General features: G+C 38.9%; 1 long non-coding RNA gene across 1 annotated transcript; it reads left to right on the forward strand.

Moving 5' to 3' along the window:
• Positions 1-7,735: 7,735 nt before the first annotated feature.
• Positions 7,736-8,641, forward strand: LOC110713134. Its single transcript, XR_002509777.1, has 2 exons — positions 7,736-7,860; positions 8,439-8,641. It is a non-coding gene; the product is annotated as an uncharacterized LOC110713134 (long non-coding RNA).
• Positions 8,642-10,314: the final 1,673 nt, after the last annotated feature.

Below are 10,314 nucleotides of genomic sequence, written 5' to 3' on the forward strand. Positions count from 1 at the left end.
CTATCAAAAATAGTAGATGGCAACATAGTTAATTTGAAAGAATTTGCTCGCCATTATTTTGATAAACCTCTCTCCGAATCTTTTCATATTTATAGAAGAAGGGCTTTCTTATTTTGTATGCTTAATCAATTTTTTTCTTAGTAGTGGTAAAAATAATGAGGTTCAATCAATTATAACCACCGTAGTAGAACAAATTGAATCAGGGAGAAATCCAATGCCATTGATAGTTGGAGAGACTATGGTTAGTCTTGATGAATTGAAAAGGGACCCAAAAGTACCTTTTCGAGGTTCTCCAATTTTATTACAGATAGAAAAATAATATCTTTAAATACATAAATCAAAAAATATATTTTTGTACAGTAATAATAATTTATTTGCATTGCAATTTTAATACAAATGTGGCTAATGGAAAGGCTAGAATTAATTAGCCCTCCGGACAACATTGAGAAGTACACTCCGAATTGTTTCGTGAAGAGGAAGAAACGCTTCTCTAAAATGGGGCGCCATGAATGGAAAAGGGTCTTCGAATCTCGCAATTTTGCTATCAAGTGGGTCATCCCGTGGTGGAAAATAGAAAGGATGGTTGGTGTCAACAAGCAACCTTTCTGACATCTTCCAAGCTTGTCCCGTATGACTTATTACTATCCCTGCAGGGTAAAAAGACAATACGGCCTTCTTCAAAATATTCCTTCTAGAGATCTTCGTCCTCCCTACGAGTTCCCTGTCTCCTAGGAAGTAGACAGATTTGATGCTTATTGGAGTGCTAGACCTTTATGGGAAGTAATTACCCTAAAGGTTCCTCCTTCCTTGCCCAATGATGTGAAGAAGTGGCTGCTGAAGAAACCTTCAAAGGACTTGAAGAAAAATCAGGGTAAAACTGATGTGAAGAGCCGTCTAGGTAACAGGGTGATTCCTGCCAAGGAACGCTTAGGTGAAAGAGTAGAATTCAAAAAACCTGCAATGCCTAGGAGGAAAAGTACTACCAAAGATAAGGGAAAAAGGAAAGCTGACACCACAGTGAAAAAAGCTTGGGTATAAAAGAAGCATGGAGTCCTAGCTGAAGGGGAAACTATCTACTCTAAGATTGAATGTAGGTCCTCTAAACGATGCCTACTAGCTAAGGTTATAGATGAGGAAGAGGAAGCAGACAAAAATTGGAAAAGGGCTAGGAAAGAAAAGAAAAATTAGGAGCATTGCTTAATTATTAGTCTTAGTTTATGTTTTTAAAGTTAATTTATTTCAGCTTTATTAAAATTCCATCAATAATGAAATTTCAGCTTTTAATTAATTATTTACTTTAAATTTATTTATTAAAGCAATGAAAACCGAAAAAATTAACTTTTCAGAAATTTCTTCGAGTACGGAAGTCGAAAATTTTCCGAAAAACACCGAAGCATTCCCAGAATTTAAACTGTGAATTGGCGCCGCTTATCTGCGATTGGCGCCGGCCAGGGGAGTTTGGCGTCAGGCGATGGTGCTGTCGGCTGGCGCTGATGGTCGTTGGCTGGCGCTAATGCTCAACGTCTGGCGCTGGAATGTTTTCCGTGACGCCGATATTTCGCCGATCTTCTGTCGAATTTTTAATTAATCCCGGGATGAGAGATTTTTGAAAAATAAAGTGGCCGCACCCGTGAAGGATTGCCTACGTATCCTACTCCAGTAATTATGGGTAGTATTTCTTAAGTTGGTCAAGATTTGTCATGTTCGAGAACTCATTGCCATCCATATCAGTTAGTTTTGCTGCACCTCCTGACAAGATTGTTTTGACAATGTAGGGTCCAGACCAATTAGGTCTAAATTTTCCCCTTGGATCTAAAACATTTTTCCTTAATGCTTTTGACACCAAGTCTCCTACTTTAATGTTTCTTGTCTTGACCTTCTTATTAAAATGTCTAGCCATACGAGTTTGATAACACTGGGTGTGATGTAGAGCTTCTAGTCATTTTTCATCGAGTAGAATTAATTCTTCATATCTTGCCCTAGTCCATTCGACTTCATCGAGTTTACTCTCTAATGCAATGCGTAGAGATGGAATTTCTAGTTCGACAGGTTGTACGGCATCCACTCCATAAACTAAGGAAAATGGCGTATTTCCTGTTGATGTGCGAATTGACGTGCGGTAACCCCACAATGCGAAGTGAAGTTTGTCAGGGCAATCTTTATAATTTTCCGTCATTTTCTCGATGATAGTCTTTAAATTTTTATAAGCTGCCTCGACTGCTCTATTTGCTTGAGGTCTGTAAGGGGAAGAATGATGATGTTGAATGCCATATTTTTGTAAAAATTCTTAAAAATTCTTCACATTCGGCTTGAAAGTGAGTTCCATTGTCACTTATCATTTCATGTGGGACTCCGTATCGAAAAATAATATTTCTCTCGATAAAGAGTGCTACATGTTTTGTAGTGAGTTTAGCGTATGATTGTGCTTTGACCCACTTTGTGAAGTAATCAATTGCTACTAGTATATATTCATGGCCTCCTGTTCCTGGGGGAGTGATATTGTCGATGATGTCAATTCCCCATGCAGAGAATGGCCATGGCGATGTGTAGGTGTAGAGAAAGGAAGGAGGAACATGTTGTAAATTGGCATAGATTTGGCACTTAGGGCATCGTTTTACATATTGATGGCAATCCCTACTCATTGTAGTCCAATAATATCCTTCTCCCATTATATTTTGAACTAACATTTTGCCATTTATATGAGTGCCACAGATTCCTTCGTGGACTATTCTCATTGCTCTTTGTGCATCCTTTTTTCCTACACATAAGAGAGCTCGAACCTTAGGTACCCTTTTGTGTAGCTCGTTGTCTATGAGTACATATTGGGAAGCCAAGAGTCTTAATGCTCGTTTTGCTCTTTTGTCAGCGTGGGGAGGGTATTCTCCTTTGGTGACATAATTGAGTATATCCGTGTACCATGGTTCTTCTTCTTCTTCTCCTTCTTCGTCTTGGACTACTTCGTCGTCTTCTATAGCCTAGATGTATGCTGGTTTGTGCCTTTTCTCTATAGTTAGAGGCATTTGCTCGATTTCCGTGGGAATCCTAACCATTGAGGCTAGTCTTGCCAAGGCATCAGCAATTTGATTTTCTTCCCTAGGTAGGTATGTGTATTCTACCTTCTCTAACTGATCGATAAGAGTTTCCAGATAGGTTTGGTAAGGGGCTAGACTTTCGCTCCTTACTTTCCACCTTTTAGACATTTGATTGATTATCAAAGAAAAGTCTCCAAATATCCTTAACTTTTTTACTCCCAATTCCAAGGCTGTTTCAAGGCTTACCACGCATGCTTCATAATTAGCAGCATTGTTGGTAACGTCGAAATCAAGCTTTATGGAGATTGGAACATGCTCTTCTTTAGGTGATACTAGTAATACTCCAACGCCACATCCCTTTTGGTTTGAGGCTCCGTCGAAGTACAAGGTCCAGGTATTATCTTTAGTGACCATCAAGTCTTCATAATGAAATTCTTTGTCTTGTATTGGCGTCGAGTCTTCTATTGGAAAGTCTGCTAGAAAGTCTGACACCACATATCCTTTGATAGCTTTTTGCGGCATAAACCTTACATCAAACTGGGCTAAATTGACTATCCATCTCGATATGAGTCCATTGAGTGCAGATTTCTCGAATAGATACTTGAGTGGATCTAATCGGGAGAATAGAAGACAGTATGCACTAGCATGTAATGTCTTAACTTGGTTGTGGCCCACACCAAGGCGAGACACAACTTCTCAAGTGGTGTATAGCGTGTTTCGTATTCGAGCATCTTTTTTCTTAGATAGTAGATTGCGTTTTCTATGCCTTCTACTTCTTGTGCTAGCATAGCTTGGTAACCATCAAATATAACCTAAGAGGTATTCCGGGAAGTGCTGGTGCTAATACGGGAGGATTTGCGAGATAGGCTTTGATCTTTTCAAAGGCTTTTTGACACTCGTCATCACATATCACTGGTACATTCTTTTTAAGATTTTTGAAGATTGGTTCACATATTGTCGTCAATTTTGATATGAACCTACTTATGTATTGCAACCTGCCAATAAATCCTCGACTCTGTTTCTCGGTTTTGGGCGGTGGCATCGACATGATAGCTTTGATTTTGGTTGGGTCTATCTCTATTCCTCTAGAGCTTATGACATAACCCAAAAGCTTGCCTGAGGTGACTCCAAAAGCACACTTAGATGGGTTCAACCTCATATTATATTTTAAAAATTTTCTTAAGGCTACTTGATGGCCTAGGCGGTCTTTTGAGTTTACAATCATGTCGTCGACATATACTTCGACTTCTTTATGCATCATGTCATGGAGTAAGGCAGTTGCTAAACGTTGGTAAGTAGCACCCGCGTTTTTCAACCCGAATGGCATTACCGTGTAGCTGTAAGTGCCCCATGGTGTTATGAAAGTTGTTTTCTCCATGTCTTCTTCTGCCATGAGAATCTGGTTGTAACCTGCGTACCCATCCATGAATGAGAGAAGTGCGTGATTTGTCGTGTTATCTACCAGAATATCGATGTGTGGTAAAGGGAAGTCTTCCTTTGGACTTGCCTTATTTAGATCTCGATAGTCGACACACATTCTTACCCTTCCGTCTTTTTTCGGAACTGGGACGACGTTGGCGACCCATTAGGGGTATTTGGATACCTTGATGAAACCTGCAGTTATTTGTTTTGGGACTTCTTCTTTTATTTTAAGAACTACGTCGGGTTTCATTCGACGTAACTTTTGTTTTACGGGTTTCATTCCTGGAATTAGTGGTATAGTGTGTTGAGCTATTTCTCTATTAATGCCTGGCATATCTTTGTATGACCAAGCGAATACATCGATAAATTATTTAAGTAAGTTAATTAAATCGGTTCTTTCTTGTTCGTTAAGTGTTAGTCCGATTTTAACTTCTCTTTTATTGATTGAATCATTTGAGATATCAACCATTTCAGTTTCTTCAATTACCGGTGTTTTCTTTTCGAGTGTTTCCATTGCTTTAATAATTTCTTTATTTTTTTTATCGTTAGTTAAGCAATGCTCGTCATCTCTGGTTAGAGAAGAACACAAGAAATAAGGAGAAGGAGAAATATTATTATACTCTGAGATCATTACATCAAAGAGTGATATGTCCTCAGGGACTTGATCACTAACTACTCTAGGAAAAGAAATAGAGGGAGGAGGTGCTACTACTAAAGACCTAGAAGACTCTATAGGGAGAGACTCCACTCAGACTCTGACTCTGAAGACTCTTCAAACATTGGTCCTTGCCCTGTCGTGATGGATATTTTTCTTCCACTTGGAGTAGTCACCTTGATAGTCTCGCGCCACCCTTGTAGTGATCCTTCAGCTGGAGTGATTAGCTTCGAGGGATCGAAGCTTTCGCTTTGTAAGAATGTTTGAATGAGCAAGGAGTTATCTTCTCTGCAAGTTGGCTCATTCTTTTCTCGCCCAAATAGTAATCCCATGACGTTAGTCAAAGCATGGGGGTGTTTTCTCCTTATGGACAGGAGTTGGGATTTCATCTAAGAAGTAACAATCCAAGAAAATCTCAAATCCCGGTTACCTTATGCCGTTTACAAAAATGGCTTGGGAAATTCATGGCATGGATAGTCCTCTCCCTCTTTTATAAATTGACCATTAAGTATAAGAGGGTAATGATCCATTGAGATTGCTTTCTTTTGAGTGCGAGTGTCTCTACGTGCCTTTGATTTTTCCTGGGCTCGCTTGAGATCTTTCCGAGTCGGATCAAAACAAAGTCCAAAAGTGTCTAACTTTGGGAGGCTAGGTGACTCCAGCGATTTTGCTATTCCTTTCTTCTTTCCTAGGGTCATCCCAGGAAAATGTCCTTGTTTTTTTAGAATAGCATTTACAATCATGTTGGAATGGGGGTCATGGCAAAGAGGGGTCCTTTCATCCTCCTGGATTAAGGAGACTTCTTCGTTAAAGCCCCATAGATCTTCATCATCCTCGTCGTGCTCCACATTAATTATTGGGTTTTCTATGGAATTGATCCTCATAGGTGAAGCATCGATGGTGATAGGAATTCCCCCAACTATAGCTTTTACTTGTTGGTGGAGAAATGAGGGAACGGCCTTTAGGTCATGAAGCCAAGGGCGCCCCAACAGCAAATTGAATGAAGCTTTAATGTCTACTACTTAGAAAGTAGTAGCATGTTCTATTGCTCCTGCCGTTACGTTCACGGTAATTTTACCAAGAGCTTGACGACGAGTGTTGTCGTAGGCCCTTATTCCTTGTGTAGATGGAGTTAAATCTTCATCCCTTATGCCTAGCATCCTCGCAGTTCTAAGTGGACAGACGTTGATGGCCGATCCATTGTCTACAAGAGTCATAGGGACATTCATTCTCTTGCAAACTACTGTGAGGTTTAATGCCTTGTAATGTTTGTCACCTTCTGGAGGTAAATCCTTGTCAGAAAAGGTGATCAAATTGATTGGACTAGGAAGATCACTTGTGAGGAAGTTGGCTAACCCCTCAGGAGTAGTGTCAGAATCTATCCTATTTTGTCCAAGGCATTCATTACAGCCAACCTATGTTCTCGAGATGATGCCAAAAGTTTCCATACGTTCATCTCAACTTTTGTCTTCTTAAACTGCTTAACGATATCATTGTCTTCAATGATAGGTATGGGAACTTGTTGTGTGGTCGGCATAGGTTGTGTTGAAACGGGAGGTTGCATTCTCCCGGATCTTGTGAGGACGTCTATCGATGAGTCTTCTTTAGCCCAAAAGTCATCCATGGCGTATGACACAGACGGTGGAGACCCTACTATATATTTTAAGTAGAAATCTTCTTCATCACTATCCCAAACTCCATTAATGGTTGCATCGTCTTCTTGTGGAACTTGGACTAGTTTCTTTTCATCAATCATTTTCTGAACTAAATCCTTGAATTTGAAACAGTTTTCGATAGTGTGACCCCCTGATTGATGATACTGATAGTAATATCTATCTGTCCTTTTCAATGATTCGAATGGTCTCGGTTCAAGAGGTTTGATCTCGCCACTCTCGGAGAGCATTTCGAACATTTGTGCATATGGGATCCAAATTGGAGTGTAAATTATGTTACTCTTCTTGGGTTTTTCAGTGACTTGTAAAGGAAAACGCTTTGCCTCATAATTCGTTCCCTTGCTAGCTAGAGGTAATGAGATCTTATTGGATTCCACAAGATCTTGAATGAGGTTTTGAAACCTGTAGCATTCATTTGTGGTATGACCGTTTCCTTGATGGTACTTGCAGTAGGATCTGGGATCCCACCTTAGAGATCGCTCTTCTGGTGTTGGATCCTCTGTAGGACCAATAGGTTTGATTAGTCCTTAATCATAGAGATGATCAAAAGTAGCATCATAGGTCATTCCCATGGGTGTAAATTATCTCTTCACTAGTAGAAAAAAAGCATTAGGCACCCCCCATATGGCACCGGTTCAGGCTAAACTGGTGCCCAAAACCGGTCCAGAAATGGGCGGGATTTTAGAAGAAGAGAAAAGGCACTGGTTTGGCCTGGTGCCCAAAACCGCTCCTCAATTAATAAAAAAACCGGTTCAGCATTATTATAATTAAAAAAAAAAAATCTCCCATATATAAACCCCCCCCAAACCCTACACTCATCTCGCCGCTTCTCCCTCCTCTTCTCTCCTTCTCTTTCTCTCTCCTCTTCTCCTCCTCTTTCGCTCATCATTCACCACTCATCTCCTCCTCTTTCGCTCATCATTCACCAGATTTTCTCATCTCCTCCTTCCCTTTCTCATCTCCTCCTCCTTCCCTTTCGCTACCACGTCTCCTTTTCCTTCTCCTTCAAGCCCACCACGAAGACCACCACGAACACCACCACGGAAACCACCACGAGCACATGCAACACCACGAACCGGTTTGATTTTGATTTATTTTTTTCGATTTTTATTTTAATACATTTTGTTTTCGATTTTGATTGTAATACATTTTGTTTTCGATTTTAATTTTTTGTTTTTCGATTTCTGGGTTATTTTTTTTCCGTTTTCAATTTTGATTTTTTTTTTCGATTTTTGTTTATTCGATTTTAATATGTTTTGTTTTCGATTTTGATATTTTATTTTTCGATTTCTCTAATTGTTTTTTCTTATGTTTGATTTTGAATTTTTTTTCGATTTTTGTTTTTGTTTATTCGATTTTAATATATTTTGTTTTCAATTTTGTTTTTTTGTTTTTCGATTTCTAGGTTTTTTAATTTTTATTTTTTATCTGGGTTTTTTTCCATTTCTGGGCATTTTTTGATTTAATTTTTTTTCGATTTAATTTTTTTGCGATTTCAATTTTTTTTTCTTGGTTTGAATCTTAATTTTTTTTTCTAGGTTTGAATCTTAATTTTTTTCTGGGTTTGAATTTCAATTTTTTTCTGGGTTTGAATCTTATTTTTCGTAATTTTAGTTTACAGTGAGTTTATTAATGTCGGTGTTTTAATTGATGCAGGTGAAGAATCAAGGTGTTGCTTTTGGAATTTTGATTTCAATGTTGTAGTTTTTTTATTCTTTGATGTGTAATTTTTTTTTTCTTTCATGTTATAATGTTTTTTTTTCTAGATTTTGATGTTATAATTTATTTTATTTTTTTGTATTGTAAAATAACAATTTAATCATCAATATATTTCGTATTATTCAAGCTTGTTATATGTTTCTGATTATATTTCTTATTTAATGATCAATTTTGATCAATATTCATTTCATTTAAGTGGATAAAATATTATGTGTGTATGTGGATAAAGAAAACTAAAAAAAAATACATGAAACCGGTGCCAATTGACTTTAATTCCCAAAAAAAAAAAAAAACAGAAGTTATGGCACCAGTTAACCAGTGCCTATTTGACCCTATGGCACCAGTTTTGAACCGGTGCTAAAAATTGGGTTTTTGGCACCCCCCAAATTGGCACCGGTTCAAACCGGTGCCTTAGGCCGGGTTTGAACCGGTGCCTAATGCTTTTTTTCTACTAGTGCTTGGATTTACTTTTCGAGGGTGGAACCTCGTCATATTTCTTTTGAAGTTCCGTTATAGCTTTGAGAGTTTCACGTAGCAAATGCGACCCTTCCATCATAGACAGTGTGAGCGATTTTATGTCTTCTTTACTTGCCGGTTCTGGAAGGCTATCCATGGCGTCGAAGAATATCTTCTCGTCTTCTTCAATGGCATGGATTTCTTTGATAGGTTTAATGAGAGACGAGCGGTCAACCTCATTTTCCTCATCAGAAATAGCCAAAGCATGAGCGAGAGGCGCATTATCAATGCTTGGCTTCTTACTGGCAGGGGGCAATGGTAGTTTGTTGTTATCGATTAAGTCTTGGATAGCTTCCTTAAGCTTTCAACAGTTTTCGGTGAGATGGCCCCTACCTTGATGGTACTTGCAATGTGCATTGGGGTTCCAATTAGCCGACCTCTTTTCGACTGCTGGGTCCCCAGATGGTCCAATAGGAGTTATAAGACCTTTTTCATTTAATCGATCAAATGCGGTGTCATAACTCATGCCAATAGGAGTAAAGTTTCTCCTAAATGGTTTCTTTTGTCCTTGATTGTTCATATCAAGGACTTCACCTAAATTAAAAGTGCTAACGATGTTTGAGTGGGTGGTTTTGGAAGAAGAAGGATTGTCGTTCTTCTTTCCTTTCCAGCCGCTGTTGGAGTTATTGTTGGCAGCTTTTAACTTAGCCAGGTCGTCTTCAATATTGATCCCAATGTCATAGACGGCCTTGAAGGTATGGAGATTGTTTTGATACTTGAGATGCTTGGAGTATTTTTCTTAAAGGTTTTTGATGAAAAACCTTACAGACACTTTTTCACTTGGCACCTCAATCATCTTAGCTGAGGTTTCTCTCCATTTGTTAAAGAAAGAGGTAAAGCCTTCGTTCTCTTTCTGCTTGAGGATTTCAAGTTTTCTATGGTCAGTCTCAACTTGAATGTTGCACTTGTATCTATCAACGAAAGCGTTTGTTGTGGACTCCCAAGTAGAGGTCTTTTCTTTCTCGAGAGAAAAGAACCATTGTTGGCAAACGGTCTCGAGAGATAGTGAGAACAGAGAGGGGAAAACCTTCTTATCGATACCCTTAATACTCATTATTGTTTCGAATGCTCTTAAATGAAAGTAAGGGTTGTCAGTTGCTCTGAATTTTGGGATGTCGTTGGCGTTGAACTTCTGCGGAAGAAGATCTTTGTCCACCGAGACCCCTTGTGAAGTAAGCCCTTGAAACTTGTAGTCGCTAGATAGCTTGCTTAGACTCTCTTACATGAGGTCCATCTGTTGTTTTTTCACGGGATCATCGATCTTAAGTGTGAGGAGCTTCAGTGCCTCAGTCACGGA

The sequence above is a fragment of the Chenopodium quinoa genome, unplaced genomic scaffold, assembly GCF_001683475.1.
Source record: "Chenopodium quinoa cultivar QQ74 unplaced genomic scaffold, ASM168347v1, whole genome shotgun sequence".
Taxonomy (NCBI): Eukaryota; Viridiplantae; Streptophyta; class Magnoliopsida; order Caryophyllales; family Amaranthaceae; genus Chenopodium; species Chenopodium quinoa.